Source organism: Anas platyrhynchos, chromosome 22 (assembly GCF_047663525.1).
Source record: "Anas platyrhynchos isolate ZD024472 breed Pekin duck chromosome 22, IASCAAS_PekinDuck_T2T, whole genome shotgun sequence".
Classification (NCBI taxonomy): domain Eukaryota; kingdom Metazoa; phylum Chordata; class Aves; order Anseriformes; family Anatidae; genus Anas; species Anas platyrhynchos.
The window spans coordinates 3,378,767-3,401,663 of record NC_092608.1 but is presented as its reverse complement, the minus strand read 5'-3'; the positions used below and the strand labels follow the sequence as shown (position 1 = coordinate 3,401,663).

The following is a 22,897-nucleotide window of genomic DNA, read 5'->3' as shown; positions in this document are numbered from 1 at the left end:
GGGTCTGCTGCCCCTCCTCGTGCAGCTCTGCTGCCGGAGAAGGGAGGTCAGCTGCTGCCCGTTGCATGCAGCAGAAGCTGGGCTTGAAGATTGTGTTTCCAGTCCTCAGGGCTTGGAAGCCACCCGCTGTGGTGCTCATCTCCAGGAGGGGCCGTGCCAGACGAGCTCTGTCTCCACTGGACCACTGAGACCAGCTCCCTCCCTCCAGCTGGCCCGGCTCAGCCCAGCCTTGCTCATGTTTCCCCCTCTCCTCTCGTGCCCAGCGGAGTCACACAGGCATTTTGGGCCATAGGAATGTGCTGTTTTGACTCTGCAAACTTGGTGGGAGCATTTGCTAAAGACGCTCTGTAGTTATATCAGGCCCAAACAGAGGAGGTGGGGGGGGGAATGGAAAAAATGACTGCTTCCAGCTGCGGCCAGGTTCCTGCTTCCCGTGTCCTTGTGCTGCAGGCAGCCTTGCCCGGGGACTGCTGCACACAACTTAATGACCTGAACGAAGCTGCAGCGTGTGGCACAGAGCTGGTGCTTGTGCTGAGAGCCCCTCGGTTTGTGTTGCAGGCCCTGGCTGCTGAGGATCCAGCAGTTCTCCTGTTGCACAAGTGGCAGGGCTGTGGAGCCACGCTAGCTTGCCTTCTGCATGGACTTGTTTCACCCTGTGTGGGCTCCAGTCTTGTCCTGGGGTTTTAGGAACTGGCTTTCCCACCTCCCTGCATTACAAACTCAGTCTTTTCCCATTAACCATGGGAGGCAGGATGCCTGAGGTCACCCGCTTGGTGATTTCAATCAGGCCATCTTACTTCTTTCTAGGTGGTTGGTTACTGCCTTTCTGTCACAAACATCTTTGAAGGTATTCATATGCCTCACGAGAAAAGGAGGACAGGAGAGAGAAAACAGGATCCAGCTTTCAGAACCCAGAGTGCCTTGTTTAAAACATCCCACGCATGAAAATCTGAGCAACACACAGCCAGAAAGCACTGAGAATGCACAGAGAAGTTGATTGGAAATGCTGCAGAGCTCAAGACAAGGCTGTGCTCTGCACGTGTCTCTTATCTCCTTCTTCTGGCTCCCTTTGGCCCTTTCTGCTGTGATGGTTGGTAGCCAGGAGTGAGACTGGCTGGCTAGGAAAGGGATGGAGATGATGGGTAGAGGCAGCAGGGAATTCACCTCTCATTGCCTAAATTAGTGGTGACCCAGGAAGGCTCAGGATTGCCTTGAGAAAACACGTGTAAAGTGATCCCTCCTGCCAGGTCTCCTTTGAGGCTTTGCTGGAGGAGGCTGGGGGTAGGGAAAGAAGGCAAAGATCCTGCATCTGATCTTCTGCTTCCAAGCCTGTTTTTACTGAGCGGTGCTTTCTTTTCCTGGGGGATGCTTGGTGGTTTCCTGCAAATGCATTCCCCCCCCCAGAAAGAAACAGCCTAAATTTCTCCCACTGGATGCTTCTCATGGATTGTCTGATGTGGTGAGCACTCTGCTGCGATGCAGGGAAGGCTCTGGAGAGAGGAGTGAAGGGAATGATGATGTGCAGGGAAAGCTCCTTGGCTTATCTTGGAGAACTAACCCCACAGGAGGCTGTTCCTCTTTCTTCCATTTGTAATTAAAGGAAGAAGAGGGAAACCCCAGGCCTCTAAAGAATAAATGTGTGGTGTTTTTTTCCCTACTCTGACAGAGTTGGGAACAGGCACAAAGAGGGACGTGGGACCCCTTTTGCCAAAGTGCCTGCAGCAGGAGCTGGCTGGGGATGTGTACGGGGGGGAATGGGAAGGATGCTGCAGGATGCAGCTGGTGATCGTACCAGAGCCCAGGTGCTGCTGTGAGCCACATGCTGGAGTGACTTGCCACGAGTGCTTGCCCACGAGGCTTTTGTCAAGTCTGGCTGTCTGAGCAGGAGGAGTGCTTTCTTCTTCCCTGCAGCCACCCCCCCAGCTGCCTTAGGCTGTTAAAGTCATGCTAGAGAGCACAAGCATAAAAGAAACCCCAGTTGAGCCCCGTGGTTACAGCACTGCAGCCCAGGACACTGCATGCCGTGGCTGTTCATTCTTCTGGGTTGTTTAATTGCTGCTCCTGACAGCGGATTGGTTTGAAACAGCTTCTAGCCAGAAGAAAGGAGCGTGCGATGCCGAATCTCCTGTGGTGAGACAGGAATGACGCTCCTTCTCCTTGCGTTGTGTGTCTCATTTTGATGTTCTAGCATCTTTTCTGCATATGTCTGGTTCATTGCTTTCAAGAGAGCTAAGTGCAGTTGTCAGAAGCTATTATTAAACTAAGCTCAATGCTGCCTACCTTTTGGGTGCATTTAGAAATGCATTTAAAACGAATTTAGAAAATTCAGCTGCACATGAGGACCCACCAAAAATGGGAATAACCTTTCCTGGAGATGAACAGTCCCAAATCTGCATGGGTGAGGGAGCCCAGGAGCCACTGGGTGTGTTTCCAGAAGGGCTCTCCCAAGCAAAGCAGGACTGGATTTGGCTGCCTTGAGAAAAGCAACGCAAGTGTAGATAAGCAGAGTCATTTTTGTAGTAAGGAGGATTAACAAGGTCAGTTTTAATCCTAAACCCTCATCAGCAGCCAAGGTTTGAAATGCTCCTGCCCAGAAAGGAAAACTGCAGAAGAAACAATGAGGATAACCCTGCCCTGAGTGACCAGATGGGAAAAGACTCTGAAATCTTCTGCATTTACTTACACTGCTTTTTGTTGCCAGTGGAAGCTGCCTTGAGCAGTCAATGAAGGGAGAGCTGCCTATTCACTGACAGGCTTGCAGATTTATATTTCATTATTTAGCAGCCACAAAAGGCTCCCCATTCCTGCAAATAATTAACTGCCTGGCACTTCTCAGGGCCTTCAATTACACACCTGCAGAAGTATTTGCCTGATCAGGACCTCAGAGAAAAGAATCAATAAAGAAACAAGTTTAATGCAGCTTTTAAATAATCTGTTTGGTGTTATTTCTCTGCTGCCTTACCCATAAAGGTGAAACCTTTATACTCTAATGAGCATTACCTTCATTTCAGCCCAGCCTTATAGCCTGAACATATTTGCTTTGGGTAGAAACTGCGGAGGCCAAGGGGGTGAGCCTTTTGAAAAAATCAAGTTAATTTAATTCTGGCTGCTTCTGGCTTCAATGGACTCCAATAAAAACAGAAGTCTGATTTCTTAAGCACCTTGCTTTAAAAGCTCATGCTACTCTCAAAAGGCATAGCAGGCTAATGTTATGATGCTAAGGGCTGGCTGAAATGGCTCCTGCAGATGAGATTTTCTAAAGGAGCTTTGTAGCTCCTCATGAGTCTCCTGAGCAGAGAACAAGTCTTACTCCGTCAGCTTTTAGAGATGTTTTCAGCATCTGCTAGAGCTCAGGGTGCTGTGGAAGGCAGTCGGAGGGAACAGCACTCCCAGGGCAAAACTGGAGAAACAGAGACCTCCTCCTGCAGGTCTGTAAGCTGGTCTGACCCTTGCCAAGCACGTGCGTAGCTCTCTGCCAGGTCTGCACGAGAAGCCTAAACACTGGGAAATATTTATGTTGTTAAATGACTTGTGTTAATATAGTGTTACACTGAGATGGTGCCTCTGTGAAGCAACTGCAAAAGACAAACCAAGCTGGCAAATGAATATATTGTGTTGTAGTATGCGTTGGTAATATAGTGTATTATTTGATCCTATTACATCAGTATTATATGAAAATAACCCAATGCTGGGTTATTGATTTCTGATTTGTAGTGGGAGGGGTGGCTTGCCAGGCTGCTAGCTACTGGTAGAAGGAGGAAATGGATTCTGGATGCTTGTGACTGATGCTGAAAGATCAAGAGAGAAGCCAGGCTGCATCCCCGCTGCCCTTTGTCGGTTACCCTTGGGCAGTGTGTGTGCAGCAAGCTGCTGGGGCTTCTCAAGCCACCCTTGTGAAGATATAAGCAATAACTCAGAGTATAACAGGGAAAATTCAGGACCAGAAAATGTTATCTGCAACTCTGTTTTCGATAGGTAGATTTGGTAATAACAGACCTTCAGGTATTGCTTGGTGCTGCTTGACCCCTAAGGCTGTGACTGCTGATCTGCCCCTCTGAGGATCCCGGCTGAAAGAAGGTGTAATGCTGGAGAGAGGGAAGGAGGGATCGCATGGAGCGTGTGTCAGGAGAGTGGAAAAAAAGGAGTCTCTTTTCCAAACCAACATCATTAAAGAAAAAAAGCAAATCACAGAGTCTGCAAGGAAGCCCTTGAGGACAAAGATGGGAACAGAGTTGGGCAATGCAACAAATAGACCATTTTTCATCACAATCTCATAACTGCTGTCTTGTTCCCAGTCTGCTCTTATGACAGACTTTGCAATACCCACTGGGGACTCTTCTAGGACACAGTGCTGTGAGCCAGAACCTCATTTTAGCATTATACCAGGGAAACTATGCTAGGCAAACTGGAGCCACGGAGTCAGGTTTGGATCCAAAGTACTCTTTTTTTTTTCTTTTTTTCTTTTTTTTTTCTTTTTTTCCTTTTGGCTCCAGAAGCCCAGAGCAAGGAATGTAAATTGGCTTTGCAGAAGTATGTCAATTTTGGTGCCAAAGTTTCATTTGATATCATCTCTGTCTGGCACCTACACAGCAGGTGCTTCCCGAGATGACCTGAGGCGCGCAGGCACAACGCGAGCACCGGGTCGTGCGTCTTGCACGAGGCTACGTGCCACTGCCTCCTTGCAGCCATGGAGGCTGTCTCCTGACACTGTGCCCCCAGCCACAGCTACAAATGGATTTTGCAGGAAGGCTGGCTGCTCCAGCCTCCTCCACCGCTACCCAAACCAACGCGCTGCCTCACAATCCATCACGCGAGCGATAAGCCTTCAGTGCTCACTGTGAGTCATCCCTACAAACTCCGTGCTGAGTCCTGCGGAGGCTCTGAGCTATTTGCTTGAGTAAAAAGTGCTCGGAGGAGCTTAGGATGTAGACCTGGCCCCCTGTGACAAGCATGCCCCTTCTCCTTTGGCCATCAGGTTTGTACCTCGGTCTCTGCTAGCTCTCAGCCACAGGAGGTGTTCAGATGCTCATCTCAATAGTGAGCAGGCATCAGGTGAAACAGGCAAGCCTTCTTCAGTATTTGGGTTTGTGGCCAAGAAAAAGGACAGATCTTGGACTCAGAGCAGTTTGGAGTGTCAACCATGTCCCAGGGAAGGGCAGGAGCATCTAAATGCTTACATGGATTTGTAAGCAAGACAAGACTCTTAGTATCGTCTTGTCCATCCATCAGCCATGTCAGATTCAACACGGTGAGCTGGGAAGGTATAGAAAGGATGGGACTCAGACCAGCTAAAGCCAGCCTGCCTCTGTGGATGTTTTTCTAGTCTGGAATTGTTTAAATCCACCGGGATTTACACTGAGCCAGGATCAAAACACTGAGTGCCCCAAACCCCCACAGAGTTTTCAAGGTGAAAAAGGACTTTCAATCAGATTCCCAGCTAAAGGAGTGCGTTCCTACCCTGTCCTTAATTGTTAACATTTGAGAGAGTCAATTAAATTGTTTTTGTGATGGAGTAAGGATCTTTCCTCTCCTGCACTTCCAAGGTCATGTTTGGTAGCAAACTCCCATGGAAAGATTGCAAAAAATTCCTTGCTGGAAGATAAGATTAAACAAAAGTCTTCTGGTGAATTAACAGGCAGATCACTAATCAGACTTAACCTCTCTGAGCTAATGCTTGCTGACGGGTGATTGTTTCAATTAATTCAAGGTGACAGAAACTGACAGCCTTTTGAGGGAAAGGCTGCTCTGTCCAAACAGGAGATGTCCTCTAAAGTACCTTTGCAAATAAAGCAGTAAAAAGGAGGTTTAAACAAGAGGAAGGTATCTTGTGTAAGGCACCTTCTCATATCCTCAGTACTCTGCAAAACTCTGCACAGTTTGCTCTGCTCTTCCATCCCCAGATCTTTTGGAGTGTCTCAGCTTTGTACCTGCTCTGCATTTCCACCTGAACACACCTTTTCTCTCCTGGTTAAAGAGGAAACTCTGCCCCGTCCCTGCCGTGGGTGTCTGAACTCATGAGGGATCAGGCCAACCTGTCTCCTGCTTACAGGTAAAATGTGCTCTCGTTCTGTGCCTTGGAACTGTAACGTGAGATGTGATGGAAAGGAATGGTGATATAATATTGGAAGAATGTTTCTTTTAGCTAGAAGCACTTTTTCCTGGGCTTTGTTTTGTTTTAAGCAGACACAGCCCTGAGTGAAACCTTTTTAATGTGATGTGGAGCAGTGTGGAGAATTAGTCATTTAGATTGAAAAAAGCAGGATGTAGCTTGGCAGAAAGCAGTGAGGACGGCATGGCTAAAGCTGCAGGATTTACAAGGAGACAGGTGAACTGTCCTGCCGCAGTAACATTTGGCTGGAGGGATTTGCAAGGAAGCAGCATCGCAGTTATCCCTAGCATGCATACAACAGCTACACGGAGTTTGGTGATGCCATTAGGAAGCAGAATAAAAGCGTCTCGTTCTCAATAAGTTAATTACCAGCTGCTGGATAAAAATGCACTTAGCCATGCTGGGCAAGAGACTGTTTACAGAGTAGGTACAAAGCCAGGAGCTGCAAAAAGAAAGGAAGGAGTTGAGAGAGAGAGAGGAGACAGAGCTGTGTACAGAGACAGGGCCTGGTGTTCAACCCATGGGACTCGCAGGGGAAGGAGGCGGCGTTCCCTGCCTTCACTCCTGTGCCTGTCCCCTTGAGTCTTTCGGGCCGCGTCCTCCAACACGCCCCTGGCTTCTCCTCCCTCGCAGCCAGACAAATTGGGCCTCGCCGAGCGTCCTCCCCCAGGTGCCCAGGCGCCAGGCCGTCAGCGCGGCGGTGGCGGAGGAGGCCGCAGACAGGGAGGCTGCTGGCGCTGAGTGACAGCGCTGGCCTCCCGCCAGCGGGACAGCAGGCCGGGCCGCGGCGGCGACCCGCGGCCTTTTGCAAACGAGGTGCCCAATTAACCACCCTCCTCCACTCAGAGATGAGTTATTCCTCCTCCTGAAACACAAATGGGTGTCACAAAGGGGCCTTGGGGTGCTGCTCCTGGGGTCTCTCCGTGGTGTTGCTGGAGGACGGTGTTATGGCTCAACAGGGCTCCTGGGGATTTAATAGCAGGCTTCTCTGAGTAAGACTGGGTATCCTAATTAGCCTGTTGATCCCAAGGATGTGCCGTGGCCTGACTGTTTGCCTTCCTGTGATGAGTGACCAACTGATTCTGATCAGTGCTGACAGCCGCAGCGAGTTAGCGACCCATGGGGATGCTGCTTTTAGCCTGGTTTTGCAGCAGACGACATCCACTCCCCCTGCCATTTATTTTACCCTCCCTCCCCCTTTCTTTTTTTTTTAATTGCCAGGCAATTTGCACCAAAAAAAAAAAAAAAAAAAAAAAAAAAAAAAGGTCTGGGCTCTTTGCCTGGCAAAACTATCCATCACAGAAACTGAACTTGAGCTCCAAAGCATTATGCTATATTCTGCACCAAAACTCACTGTGGAGAAGCATCCTGCTCATCCCATCCTTCTCTGAGGCTCAGCTTTTGGTAGCTGCTGGTACAGGCTGTCCTAACCTGCTCTCAGGGCGTTCAACAGAGACACTGGGCTGTGGATAATTGTAGGGGATGCTGGAAAATGAAGTTCCCATTCTAATGCACCACAGCCCCCAGAAAACAACCTTTTTGGTCAATGATTTTCAAGCTGCTGTGGAGCACCTGTTTTGTGTCAGAGAAGGGTCCTGCTTGTAGTCCTCAGAGAAGCAGGTTCAGGACTGAAAAGGGAGTTTTGTAAGGGTGAAGCCCAAGTACCAGGGATGTGCTTTTGATAGTTCATGCTGCAGCACTCCTGCTGTCCAGGTAGTACTGATCCCATGCAGAATGGGTGCTCTGGGACTTGGTTTTCCTCTGCTGAGGGGGGCAGCTGACTCAGTGATGCGCTTTGGTACTGGAGCAAAGTGATGGAACAGGAGCCTTGCAGCAGAAATTGTTCGAACAGATTAAAAAATAAATTTTTGGATAGTATCCCAAAACTGAGGTTTCCCAAAATACTCCAGAAACTGTGCATTTGTTGGTCAGGTTCATATGTCGGACTTTCATGGTGAGTTCAGAGAATGGAGGACCAGAACTTCATGTGGAGTCACCACAAGCGGAGGAATAGATGTTACTACTCCTGTTTGTGAGAGGGTGGTTTCTTTTTCTTTTTCTCCAAGCACATGTTGGTTTTCTTGCTGTCTCCAGCTTGTGCTCTTTTCTCACTTTGATCTTCAGATCAAAGAGCAGAGGGGCACAGGAGGTGGAGGGGACGGGCAAAGGTGGGGGGCAAGTTGGTCACAGAACATTACATTTCCCAACAAGCAAGGCAGAAAGGGAAAAAAAAAAAAAAAAGATAAATGAGAAGTGGAAAGCAAAAATAAAAGCAGAGTGAGAAAAGTCAAGATGTTCTAGAGACAGTTGTACTTGTGTGGCGTGCTTGCCCAGACCAAACCATGGGACCCAACATGGTCACGGGGCTGGTGCTGGCTCCAGTCTGAGTGCAGAGCATCCCAGCCCCATCTGCTCACACCCAGAGCACCATGCAGAGGGGTTTAGGTCCCACAGAAGTCTGATGCTGCCCCCAGCACAGGCAGCACCCATCCTGGTGTGAGGCACCAGTCCTGGATGGACACTGAAGGCAAGCTCTGTGTCCCTGCTGGGAAATAACGTGGAGAACAGAGCTGGCCGAAGTGCCAGCTGGTTTACAGTCAGGGATGATGCATGGTAGCTGGAAAATAAAACGTGCTGGGAAAGGCAGCTAAGGCTCCAAAAGAGGCTGTGCCCAGCTGCTTCACGAGGAGGAATTCCCCCTTTGTTTTTCTTACTGGAAGAACATTGCCCTGGAGGAGATGGGAGCTTTACACTGGTGGAGTGGCTTCCACCAGGCTGGAGCTCCCAGCCCACCTCTGCCCCTTCCCTGCCTTTGGGCCTGGCGGTTGGATGGGAAGAGGGTGATGTGCTCTCCTGGCTTTAGCAGGTAAGGCTTATTCTCAGGAATGAAGCCTTGGAAGGAGATAAACAGGATCACCTCTCCCTGTTCCAAACCTCTCTTTGATGTGGACCAGCTTTCAGGTGATGGCCCATAGAATCAAAGTGAATAGATGAGCTGTGGGGTTGTGAAATTGAGATTTTTTTAAAAAAAGAATTGCTTAGAAATATTGTTTATTGTTTCATTGTCTCTACTAAAGACGGAGCCTTTCCAACCCTGGCTGTGGGCGCAGAGCCAGGACATATCATGAATTACAATAATAAAAATAATTTTCACTAGGAGGGTTGGCTCCCTTCAGATCGTGCAGCTCCCTCCCTCCCTCTCCTCTCTGGTAAATAGCTTTAATACCCCGCAGGCGCCAAATCACTTGACCTAGGTTAGCCTGTGAACTGGGATGCTTTCTGCTCGGCTGAGTGGGCCGGAGCCGGGATTTTTCCTCCCATTCTCTGGCTGTCAATCCAGGTAATAGTCAAAGCCTTATCTGAAATGCATTAGACTTTCAGCGAATTGTCTGGGCTCCGGGCCCTGGGTGCTGAAGGCACTCGTGCGTGTGATGTGTACGAAGAGGCGAGACGGTAGCTTTTAACACCCCTTGCCTCATCTCTCCTCTTGGCTGGGGTTCAGCAAATCTCCGCAGTCTGCCAGCAAGAGACGTATCCCTCCGGGTTCAAGTATGTAGGCAGTGGTAACTGATCGGCGACGAGACGCTTCTCCGAGGTGCTCGGCACCCAGTTTTGAGGCTATTTTGCCTAATATAGGAAAGTTGTGTTAGAGATGTGGATGGTTTCCACAGAGGAGAGAAAAGCAAGGAAAAAGGAGAGGGCATGAGAAGGGTCTGAGGGGGAGGATTTTGAGAGATGTTTAGGAGTCTGAAGAAGTCTACTTTGGGAATGTTCTCAGCTGGAGAGTGGAAATAAGACTTAATTCAAAATTAAGACCAGAAATCAGACCTTCCATTTCATCTTCCTTCATAAAAGAGACCAAGCTTTACCTTCTTATACCTGTGGGCAGACATGGCTTGAACTCAGGCTGGAGTGGCTGCTCCAGAGAGGCACCTTGTCCTCAGCTGCCTGCCTGGAGGGGTTCTGCTCCCCTGGTAGCTGCTCCCAAAAAGCTTTTAGCTGACTAACATGGAGAGCAAGTATCTCAGCAGATGTTAGATCCTGATGGGTGCATCTCTTTTACTCACTGTTATGACTCTTTCTCTGTGGAGTTAGGGGGGATTCACTTATCAGTAGTCCTATTAGTTTTTATCTGTGTTTTTTTTTTTTTTTAAAAAGGTTGATTTGCTTTAAAAAATGTGCTGAACACCTTCAGAACTATTTAAAATATTATTATTATAGTTTTAAAAAGAGTTCAGGGACAGAAGAGAGAAGGCAAAAGTTGCCTCTCCTGTGGTGTTCTTCCACAGCCATACAGGCAGCTGGCCTCCAAGAGCTTTGAGATTTTTTTTGATATTTTGAGTATGGACAGACTGTGGGCTTAGGTATTAAAAAAATATAAATAAATAAAACAGGAAAAAAAAAAAAGAAGGAAAAAAAAGAAACCTATTACCCTGCTTCCCAGCTCCATCTACTAGACAATAAATAACTTATGCTGTATTTTTAAGAGTATAAATTTCAATTTGAAAGCACAATTCTCTTTCCATATGGCACTCAGTGAATCAGTATGTTAACATTTTTTCCTCATAGCTATCTGCATTACCAGGTTTGTGCTCTCCAAGGGGAAGATATGACCAAAATCTCTCTTATTGCTCAGCCTGATGTTGCTGAAACTTCAAACACTTCCATGCCCACTTCGCCGCGGTGATGAACGCTCTCTGCTTTTCAGCCCTTCTGCTTTTTCCAAAGAGAGAAGATGCTGAGCAGCTCCCTGGGCTCCAGCAGCACCATTCAGAGAGAGCTGAAGCAGCAGCAGAGCATGTTTCTCATCCCACTCTTGTACCAAGAGGATGACCCAGCATTCAAGGCTTATTACTTCCATGGCCTCTCTGCTGATGGGAGAGGAAACTGGTTACAAGGGTGGTCTTTTGGCACCGTGTAGAAATCAGTTAATGCTCAATGTACCATTTCCAGATAACCATTGAACAAACATGAATGAATTCAAGAACCTCTCACTCCTCTGTGCTAGAGGGAACAGACATCTCTAATGCTATCGAAGGCTTTGTGAGGCAAGGTCTGTCATTTTCTACATTTTTGCACAATGTCTAGCAAAATAGGCTGACTATAATGCAAATAATGCTGTTATTAGTGGGTCAGCCTTGACGACTAGGAAGCCATGATTCACAGATGTGTAACAATTGTAGTTGGCAAAAGGGAATGAAATGGGGTAAAAGGAAAACACATCAGAATGTCAATGCGGCAGGATCGGGGCCAGTTCAATATATGTGGTTTGGGCAGCAAATTCCTAATTTGCAATGGCATACAGAGGAACTTTATAGGAATTTAGAGGTTTGTCACTTGAATCCCATTTCAGCCTTCTGGAAAATGCTGTAAAGAAGCTGTCAACATTGTTTGTGCCTTTTTCTCACCATGTTAAAACAAAACCTACAGGAACACAGAGGATCAAGATGAGCTGACTGCTTCCCTGCACCATCTCCTGTTCAGGCATCCTCCTCTCAGCCAGAACCTGTGGAGGTCTTACAGAAAATCTGCTATGAGAGCAGCATGAAGATGCTTCTGCTGGTATTCCACAGGTACAAACGCCTCTCTGTGTGGAGAGCTAGAGCTTTTGGTCCTGCTGTCAAAACTGACCTGGTATATATATTTTTTGTATTAGTAATTAGGCACTTAGCTGCAAGGAGCAATGTTTTAACAGATCCAGAAGCCTGTCTGGGGGACAGTTATCCTGCAGTCATTTTTCTGTCATGGTTTAAGAACTGGAAAATGTGATAAATTCTGCTCGAATTGCAAGGGGATTATTTGTCTAATGTTAACACATTTGACCCTCTCAAATTGGCAAAGGATAGAAGACATCCCAGTTAACCAAGATGGTACAAGCTGGATTAGTTCTCTTCTAGAGAACTTTGTGTAAAGGGATGGGAATTGCAGTGTGAGCCTGAAATAAACGTAGCTCTTAGCCTGAACAAGGCTGGAAAGGCACGCCACTGGGAGGACTTGTATGGTGCTGCAGTTTTTGAGTGGTGGAATAGTTCAGTAGCGGATGCCATGGGGCTGAGGACGAGAGCCAGCTTGCCTTTCCCACTTCCCCTTCCTCTGTTTTGTTTTGTTTTTCCTTTCAGATTCTAATGATCCTCATCAGAGCTTATTAACCACTTAACCGTAATCCTGTTGGAATGTCTCTGCCTCCAGAGCTACTCTTCTTACCAGCTAGGAGATCTGAGACAAATCACTCATTTATTCACGGGCTTTAGGTATCCAGTGATAGGAACTGCAGTGAGAAAGCTGCAGGGAGCTGTGACACTTCTGGGGCATGCCCAAGCCAGCAAGGGAAGCTGGAGGCATGGGGTGTTGGTGAGCAGGATATGACAACAGGCATGGTCAGTGCTGCCTACAGTGGGATTTGCATGGGTGAGTCTTTTAATTTAGGTCTTTTGCAGAAAGGTTCCTCAGGAGGGAAAACAGAGAGACTCTACATTGTGATGGGAGAATCCACATCCTTGATGGGAACTGGAGATTCTTTCCAGGGAATCTTTCTTTCCCATCATCTGTTCTTCTTAGCTATTTGCTTTCACTCATTGCCCAGCCTCAGAAGGGCAAAGCAAGCGATCAAAAGGAGCTGGAGCATCTGAGCAGGGAGGCTGTATTGCTGTCCCACCACTGGGAGGACACAGTCGTGTCGCACTCTTGCAGCTGGCCAAAACTAAGGGAGGTAGAGCACTGCCTGTGTGAGTTTTGCAGCAGGTTTATTTACTCTGTTTTCACACTTACCTTGGCAGTGGTGAGGTGATTTGAGGGAAGCGTGGGGAGAATAATGCTTTAGCACATAACGAACATGTTTTCCTCCAGGTTTGACCCTTGCTCCCACCATCAAATACTCCATCGTCCTCCTGAAAAGAGTAGATGAACTGTCTGCAGGCACTGAATAAGCAGGGGAGGTTGGTTCTGACATTTGTAAGGAGAAACCGTTGTGGTAATGTTGCTTGGAAAGCTGCTGTGCGAGGCTGGCCAGCAAAAGAACCTTTAGGGTTGGAGAAGGAGGGAGAAAACAGGAAAAGTCGGAGTTTCACAATGTCTGTGCTGAAAGAAACAAGAGGCCAGGTCAGCAAGTCCAAGGCCTTGACTGGAAATCCAGAAGGAGGGCTAATTTATGGTTTGCTAGGTAATCTTTATGGAATTCCAGGAGTGAGAAGCCATTCACTGACCCGTTCCGAGACTGCTTCTTGTCCCTGGGCTTGGCCAGGAAGGAAGTCGGAGCCCTTGCGCTCACAGTGATCTTGCCCGGGGGCCAGGGCTGCCATCCAGGCCACAACCACATCCTGGCCTCCCAGCCTGGGCAATCACCATCATGTGCTCACCCCACAGCTCGCCGGCAGTGGGTGCAGCCTCACCTCAGCAGGGCACCAGTAAAGGATGCGCGGTGGGATGCTGAGGGTGCTGGTTTGGACATCCTAGAGCCCCTGGGGTGCTGGCAGAGATGCCCACCAGAAGCTCATTGAAGCCTCACTGGTGTGATGCCTGGCTAGACCCAGTGCTGTTCATCCCAGCTCTGCATTGTTTGAATCCATAACAATGTGGAAGCTTGTCCTTTTAGGCTTTTCCAGGCATAACCTGGGTTTGAAATCCTTTCTGTCAGGCTGAAATACACGTTGTTGCTCTGTAGGATACAATCTTGATTAGGTCGTAAGGAATCTTTTTAAGACTTTGTCTTGGCTCTCCTTAAATCTCTTAGGATGTCTTCCCTGCTCCTTTATCCTTTGCCCTGCTCGTTTGAGCAAGTGCATGCGGTCATGCTACGTAATCCAACCTCAGATTAGTGTTCCATGGAGGTAGATGTGCTACAAATAAAATAAGAAATTTTCACAGCTCCTCTATAGTCAATGCCAGCCTGATTCTTTATTATTATGTCCTACAGCAGAGCCATGTGCTTGGGGCACTGACTACTGGGGTGCAAATTCAGGTTCTGCCCTTCCCAGGCTGAAACAATCTTCTGACTTCCGTGTATACCGTATTTTTTGGGTGTTTTTAGAAGAATTCCACACATTGTCAGTAGAAGGAGAGTGTGCAAGAAAACTTGACACATGTAGTACAAATGGATGGAGTCCCCAAATGGGAAGGAGGGTGACAACTCTGGGGAACAACCAGGAAGGAAAATCAAAGTTGCTGGTGGCTCTTCAAGTGATCAGAATTGTGACAGACCTGTGAATTATGTCAGTATTTGTTACCAGACTTACCGAAGACAAGTCTCTTGACTTCCCATGCTGGATTTGGTTTTAGCAGGGCTTTAGACAAGACGCTTGCCTTCTACATTCCCTTGTTTAACTGCTGGTAAAATAAGGAGAGATAAAAAGGGTTTCATTTATTCTGTAGAGATGAGACCCTGAAGATAAACTGGTGCGAATCTTCACTGTCCTCAGAGGGCTGAAACAAAAGAAAAACCTCCTTCACATGGTGAGCTCTGTTCACAGCCCCTTCTTTCTTTGGAAGCCTGCTGCTGCCCCTTGCTGCAAGACAGAGAGAGACCTTAAAGGCATGGGTGAGAGCACAACTCTTGCTCAGACTGCAAATCTTCCAAAGGATTAGGGTTTTACTTCAAATAGAGGAATGTAAATGTGTCTGGCTCCATAGCGGCTGGAAATTTCTCGCTGGAGCCAATGTTGGGCCATACTTGGCGGTGACAAGACGTTTGTTTGCCCACCCTGGTTGGACTACAGCTCTCGGGCTGGAAAATGTTAAAATGGGCTGTGCGTGCTTTCGGTGTCATAAAGCAGAGCCGGGTGGGGGAGGGCTAAGGGGAGGAACTGGATATAGGTGATTATTCTGCAGCACTCACAGTTGTGTGTGCTAGGGATGGCAAGCTGGGGGAAGAAGCTGGGTTCGTTTAGTCTGACTGCAAGGCTGGGAGCTTGAGCTCATCTATTTTTTTTTTTTCCCCTTTATTTTTTTTTTTTTCCTTCTAGTTATCACTGTTTCCTGGCATTTTGTCTGCTTGTAGATTCATGAAGGTATTTGGGGGTCTAAATCTGGGGATTTGGCATTTAGATGCCTTTGTGCTTTCAAGCTCTTTACAAATGGAGAAAGGTATCCTGCACGTGAGCAAGCAGAAAGAGAAATGTCAGCAAAAAAAACCAGCAAATTGGCCTGCATTTAACAGAGGTCAGCAGCATTGTGCACAGCACCAGCACCCCTGTGTATGCTGCTCGTATGGAGCCTAGGGAAAGATGTGAGCACCCATCAGTGCATGCACAAGGAATTTGACAGACCTGGGTGCCTGCTCACATGTATGGGGTGGCTGGTAGCAGCACCGTGTTAGCACAGTGCTCTTGTGTAGGGCAGCAGCACAAAAGGCTTTGAATGTCTCCTAGGTCACCACGCAGGAGGCCATGCCTGCCAAGGAGGATCTGAATCCTCTGAACGTCCTCTGGTGTCCCCATGGGGTGTGTTTTGCTGCTGTGCATTGGGGTCAGAAGATCGCAGATCCATATGGGGTCGGCAGCTGCCTACCTCTGTGCTACCTGCAGTACAAATCTCCAATAAAGACAGCCCCTCTCTGCAGGACAGGAGGGCAGAAATGTGCAGCATACTTGGATTTCTTCTCTTGATCTCAGTAATAGTCTGAAACCAGCTTTTGCCAAGCTCTGTTCTGAAATCTAATGTCTATATCGAAGTTATGGAAGTTGTGAAACAAGCAGGGCTTCTCTTCAGAGCAGCACAATTTTAAATGTGCGTGAGACAAACAGGCCTGAAATTAATGCTTAGGGAAAGTAATAGTGGGGCAAATGTAGCCAGATTTCAAGTATAGAATGTCTCATGTTTTAAAGACTAACAAAAAATCAACAGGAGTCTGTTCAGTGATAGGGCCCAGCCTTCCCTCCTGCCCTGCTCTTCGGGCAGGAGATGGGCATCACAGCACACGGGACCAGGGACTGAAAGGTGCAGGTTCAACCTGAGTGCCTCGCTGACTTCAGGCATGCTGCCTTTTTTTTTTTTTTTTTTCCTTCTGTGATTCTTTTGAATACAATGGGAAGAATAACAGTGCCTTCTTCAGGCTATGACTCATTTTTTTGTATAGATGAAATGCTTTGATCTCCATGAAGGACTAGCTGCTCGTGGTAGGTGATGGGAAGCCTAAGAGGGCCAAGAGATATTTGGCTTTGATCAGCAGAGTTTTTCTGTGTTATCCCATTTTGGACAGTGTTCCCTTGGAGCTAGACATCCTTAACTCATTTGGAAATAAGATGTTATGTGTCCCCATGGCTTCCAGGTTCAAGTCATCAGTGGTAATTTAGAGCTCTGAGAGCTTTTGTGTTTGATCGTCCCCTCTACAATGAGCAATGGGAGATACAAGTTACTGCTCTAGTCCTTAACAAGGGGAAGATGTAATGGATAAACTTACCAGAAATACATGTATGCAGCTGATAAAGTGATCATGCAAAAATGCCAGGCTGCGTGAGACAAATGTACTGAACTTGGGGATAGATGGATCCAAGGTGCTGTAGGAAAGCACGGGGAAATGGTTGGCTAAGGGCTTGAATCAGGGGTGGATCTGTGGTCATTATCCGTAATAAGTCCTTCATCTTTAATGGGACTTGAAGCAGATCTTCTGAAGAAGATTTTCTGAAGCCAGTGCTCAGTAGGACTGTAGATGCTGGTGGGCTGCTGGCTGGCTTTTTCCCTTTACCTCCATAAAGCAGTGTGAAGATGTGGAATGATATTCCAAAAACTGAGATCTGTATTTCACACTGACAAGTGTTCATCTCAGTGAATTTATGATTTCAAGGGGCTACAAAAACAGTATCAGGTTGTCTTGAAAATGCCTTACTGCTCCTTCCCATCCAGGAGACAGAGATGAGGCGCATTTGGCCAAAGTGAAAGAAAACAAGAAGGTAAGGGTGTAGTCACTGTCAAACAGGGAAAGGACCTGATAGAGCTGGACAGTGGGTGGAGGAGGTACAGGGAACAGCGTTGTCTGTAACAGGGCAAGCTGAATGAGAAGTGTTTTGGCAGGGTGTGACATTGTCCTTTCTCCTCCGGGCTGGAGTGGCTGTAAAAGAGGCTCAGTCCTCATTTCATCAGTCACCTTGGTCACCTTCATCCTAAACCAGTTTCTCACATGTCCCTGCCTGGCCTGACCCAGCAAGAAGTGGGGTAGAACTGCATGCACGAGATATTTATTTAGAAATAAATCAAGAAAACCTTATCCCAAGCTGTATCTCCTTTCCATTTTCTGAGAGCTTTGGGGTGAAGCTCTTATTTGCCCCGTTGTCTTTCCAGCAGAACTCTTCCCCTAGCTCATAGCAAACACCAAAGCATCTTTTTCTCCTGACCCTTACTGTCCTTTCCAAAGAAATATGTTCAGTCAGGGGTTTTGACAGGCTCAGTGCTTTAGCCCTCAACGGCAGTTTGTATTTACATAAGTGGAACACTAATATTTACTTAAGATTATGCTGTATTTTTCACGACTGAAGGGAAGATTATGCTGCGTGCTTTTTATATTTCGGAGGTGGGGAAGTGGAATGGTCCCATGGCTTGCCTAGAGGACCAGAGACTTGTTCTGCTTTGCATTAAGTATGAAAATTAGAGCAGATGGGTGACTGGGATCAGAAACAACGTTGTCCAAAAGCAGTGGAAAACCATGTTGTTGTGATTTCTCAGGAGAAGCAGCACAAATCAGCTAAACAAAGTTGTATACAGCCAGAGAGAACCTGTGCCTAGCCTGCTGCTTCCTGCATCAGGCACTGCAGCTTACTGAGGTTTGCTTTCTTTGTGCAAAACATCACCAGCCAAATCCAGCTCTGGTGACAGTCCCCTGGTGTGGGGATCAGATGCAGCTGTATCCTTGCTGACCCTGAGGATGGGAAATAACTCCGCCGACTTCAGCCAGTGCTGATTTATACCAAATGAATATCTGATTACATAGTAAGGAATACAAATATCTTAATATTTATATTCTGTCAGTATCTGAGAGTTTATGTTCACTAACAATATATTCGTTAACTACTGATATATAATTGTAATATAGCAACAGCAAAAAAAAGAGCTGGACAAATATTAGAACAGAAAGGACCTGCAACTCAGACACAAATATCTTTAACCCAAACATCACCAATACATGCAACGTTTTGAATAAATTGGTAGCAAGCATTCCTTTCCAAAGTTAAACTCTGTTTTGAAATCTACTCAGGATCACTTTAATATTTATATAATCTGAGACGAAATTCCCACGTACTGAAAGACACAGAAATAATTCTGTTCCAGGCAATCTGATGGTGAGCCTGCAGCTCTGCCCTCAGCATTTCTGTTGCACAGGTGACAGCCACCTAGGCATGGTCCTGCTTGAGCTGCACCTGTGCCTCTCCTGCAGAGGTTAAGGCTCTCTTTTAAGACTGAAATATAGGGGAAACTGCTGTGAAATGGGTTGGAGTTTGGCACCTTGAATCTCTCAGCATCTGGGCCTTGGTTCTTCACCTCAAACCATCCTGAGCATGGGCCGTATGTCACTTGCTGGCACAGGACGAGGCTGTTGCAAGAGGCCTGTCCATGTGTGCTAAGGGAACCAAAACAATATGCTGCTTCCAATCTGTCCTAAATCATGAGCACTTTTAATTGTTCCCCCCATCCGGCAGGCAGAGCTGGCACCAGCACAGACAATGCTCTGCAGGTCTCACCAGCTGGCGGGCTGGACCTTCCAGATTTAGCCTTGGCATCAGCGAGTTTAACTGCAGGCACCAGGAAATCTGCTGGCAGCAAGAGGAGAGGGAGGCTGGGCGGCTGTCCCCTCAGGAGAGAGGCCCCGGTGTCGTTCCATGTGCAGGATTTTCCTTGCCCACACAAATGCACTAATGGCATTACCACCAGGTATTTAAGCAACGTGTGAAAAGGGTTGGGAAGAGGCTAGGGATGGGAAAGCCCAGGCTGCTGTGTTTCTCTGGAGACCACACACGTGCTGTATTTATGAAGCAAAGAAACAAAAACGAAGTTGTCTCCCTTAAAAAAAAAAATAATATAATAATAATACCTGACTAACAGAACTGTGTGGTCTGGCAGTGGCTCCCTATCCTTTGCTTAAGTTACTAGAGAAACAAACACAACCTTCTTTAATTTTTATCACTTTGCTCATATTTCTCTCCTGTTTAAGCCTTTCAGAGAAATCCTGGGAGTAAGCTTTCTAAAGAAGCAGTGCCTTGTGACTAGCGGTTGCAGGAGTCCAGGTTCAAGAAGGGCTGATCGTGGAGATCATACGACCAGACGTCCTGAGTTGTTTCTTCTGAGAGTGGATTGAATTCTTCCAGCTTGTCTCACACCTCCCCAGGGCATCAGTTTGCAGCATGGTTATGGGTGCTCCTTGCTGCATTTAGCTAACTTCCCCCTGGCAATCTCCAACAGAAAAAACCCCGTGGTTTTAAAAGGCCAGCACACAGAGCAGTAAGGTACTCACCAGCCTTTATCAAAATTTGTGGGACAAATGAAAAAGTGACTCCTCTACCTCATTCCAGCAGCCCTGATGCTTCAGGGTGCATCTGAAGCTGAGGAAAGAAAAGTCCCAGGTTTGTGGTGGTTTTGGTCCTGCTTCCCCATGGGCCAGCCTCCAGGGCACCTACACTGGCTTTTCATCTGGGGAAAGCAGGTATCCATCCCTGCTGCTCTTCAGTTTTAATTGTAATTATGTTAGGATCTTCAAAGGAGTCCTTTAGGACAGACCTGGCTTATACTTCTAGTAAGGGACAGTTGCTTCCTTCCCCTAGTGTGGGGAGAGAAACCAATAGGTCAATGCCACGTCCAGCATCGTTCAGGTGCTGGGTGACAACAGCAGGTTTTGTCTTCGCTGAACTTTGCATCGATCTCTGCTCCATCACTTAATTAGCCCCATCCAGAATACATTAAGCAAACAGCGTCTGTCTGCCTGCCCACCCGTTTGGCACGTTCCCATCCGAGTAGTGGTAAGCCCCAAAATATTGGGCGCCGGCCAACAGAGCCCTAGCAATCCCCACTTGGCAACCTTATTAACGAGTGCTCCTTCCAGCAGCTCGAGCTTTGTTGTTGCTCCTGCTTTTCCTTTGGGTTTGTTTCGGCAGACAGGGTGCATCTTTGCAAATGAGGTGGGTGATCTCCCCAGCTTCACCCTGTGGGGTGAAAGCCAGACTTAAGGCCACCTTAAAGTGCCTGGTACACCTCCTGCCAAGCTTTTTCTCGGTGCTCAGGCAGTAGCAAAACAGTTTCCCCAGCTCCCAGCACGGCATCGGATACTGAGAGGATTCATCCCTGGGCTCTGTCAAAGCTCCAGAGGGACAATCATTAACATATATACGTTTTTTTATTGGCCTTGGTCAGCTTTTGCGAGGGTGGTTTTAATTAGCTCTGCTCAGCTATTAAGCACCTGTCCAAAGCCTGTCTGGCTGCAGAAAAGCAAGTTAAATAATTTGGGAAGGTCTGCGCAGTGCCAGCCAACTCTCTGCTCACAAAATGAGCTGCTTGGGCCAGCACTGGCACTTCTATAAAGGAAAGCTGGTCCCTTTGAGGCCCGGGTCTATCTGCTTTTATCACTCTGCAGACTCTTGGGTCCAGCTCCTTGGAATTCGCTTACAGCTGTTTGATGCTTCCCCAAACAACTGACTGGAGCTCAGGAGAAGGGCAGCTCTTTTCTCAGAACATCTGCAGACAAACAACTGCGGCTACACGGGGAAGGCTAAGCACGTTTACAGCTTGGGTTTTCAAGAAGCTCCCCCAAATCTGGAGGCTTTTCTGATCTGAGTTGTATGTGTCTGCAAAAATAAACTAGAAAGCTTGTGAAAGCGAGGAGGCTTCCTGCAATATATCCAGTATTCCTCCTTCCATTCCGTCTGTAAAATATCTCGGGAAGAACATTTCCAGAGCTCCGAATCTGTATGTGCAATGGCGTGAGAGAGGAGCAGTGGTGGTTGTAACCTTGGTACTTTGAACTGCTTCCTTTTTACCTTTTCCTGCCTTTTATCCTTCCCTCTCCCTCTTCCATCATGGGAAAAGAGGACTGTGCTCTCAGGTCCCTCCCTGTGGCAGAATCAGACTTGTAGCCAGTTCCAGATTCTTCAGAAGCCCTTTGAATTTCGTGATTTGATACCTGTGAGAACTTCCTAGCTTTATCAGTTTAAAATATTTCTGCATGGGTTTCAATTTGTGCTGTCTGCATTGAGGGAAGCTTTAATACTAAAAATAAAATGAAGAAAGGCTTGACAGCTTAGGGCATTTTCCATGGAGATATGGGCTCAAGCTGCCCTTAAGCAGAGGGAATTTGGCTTGGGGATGGTTTCCAAGCTGCTGCAAATCTGCTAGCCCTTTCTTTCCGTCCTGTTAGAAACCACCCTTAGTTGTACCCTAATGTACAATAATGCACGGAGACGTTAAGAAGAATTTTAAACCCTCTGTAGCTGGCTATACGAGTAAAGAGGTGGTTAATTATTTACCTGTCCTCAGGAAAAGCAGCCCTCTCACAGGAAGGCAGTGCTCCCAAATTTTGGCTGTTGGTAACACACTTGGAGCTCCAAGTCAAGTGGTTTTTGAGCAAGAGGAGGTCTCAGTACATCACAAATAGATGCTCCACTTAATCTTTCTGTCTCCTGACAGGATGTGGGCAGCACATCAGCAGGAGGCACTGCTTTATGACTGCGCTTGCTGCAGGCAATTCCAGCGAGGTATGGCAGATATTTATCTGTAGGTGGTAATATGGTTTCTTTATGACTCGGAGGGACTGATGTCTTGGGTTTTGCTTTTGTTTTTGAACTTGCTGATATTTGAAAGGAATTGTCCATTTATGCATGCTTCATAAAGCTGATAGCATTTAGGAAAAAATTAATGAATATTTCCAGAGTATTTTACTTTGTTTTCTTTAAGAAAAAAAAATATAGAGCTAAAAACAAGAGTGAAAACCTCTTCCTTTGGAGTCTCTGTAGCTCAAATACATCAATATTTTGCTTGTGTATAAAAGATGCATACCTCTGTTTTTGTTGTTGTCTTTATAGACACCACAATAAATGTGACTGCAAAGGACCTCCAGAGGTCGGTCAGTCCATCCTGCTGTTCTCAGCCCTGCTGAGATGAAGGGATGTGTTGTTTCACTACAGGGCTGAAGAACCCTGGAGCATACCTCTAACTCTGAGACTTTTGCAAAGTGGGTAGCCACATTAACGCATGAGCTATGCCTGCTGCTGCATTATTAAAGGCATGAGCAGCACTACCATTGTGCATTTGCTTGCAAGAAGTCATGCGGGCATCCTGAGCCATTCATTAGCAATCTGATTAACATGGATAGCTTCTTGTTCAGTCTTTTTCTCACCTTCCTGGGGAGCTTGTCAGAGGCAGAGTTGGAAATGGAGCTTAGTATGCTTTAGACCCACCCTCTTGCGCTTTCGAGGATAAATTCTCTTGCTTATCTTGCACTGCAATTCCTTGTGTCTGTTGAGTCAGACACAAACACTGAGCTGAAAAGTTTGCTTGGGATGTCAGGCACCACTGGGGTGACAGAAGAAGAGAGAAAGTGAGATGATTCTTTGGAGACTGCCTGGGGCCAGCAGCAATTCCCAGTGAAACGAGATTAAGAGCGCACAGAGACAGTGTCATGTTTGGCCCATGGCTCTTGATTCCTCGAGTGCTGAAGTCAAACTGCCAGAAATCTGATAGTCTGGAATGTGCAGTAAAATAAATATTTCCTCATAGGTATTTCTTTTGTCTGGGGGTTACTAGGCAGGTTGACAGGCCTGCAACCAGCTCCCTGCTTTGGGTGTGCTCAGGCTCTGATTGCCCCTCTTCTGAAATGGA

The 22,897-nt window shown here is 47.2% G+C and overlaps 1 long non-coding RNA gene across 4 annotated transcripts in view; it reads left to right on the top strand.

The window, feature by feature from the left end:
* Positions 1–22,897, top strand: part of LOC106018933 (uncharacterized) — a 36,653-nt gene that overhangs the window by 4,991 nt on the left and 8,765 nt on the right. Inside the window, exons 2-3 of one of the 4 annotated variants that reach the window (XR_011804656.1) lie at positions 5,901–6,049; positions 11,540–11,682. This is a non-coding gene — a long non-coding RNA (uncharacterized lncRNA). Of the gene's footprint in view, positions 1–5,900; positions 6,050–11,539; positions 11,683–19,244; positions 20,682–21,706; positions 21,775–22,897 lie in introns of those variants that run through there. The other 3 variants (XR_011804655.1, XR_011804654.1, XR_011804653.1) reach the window with 3 other exon arrangements.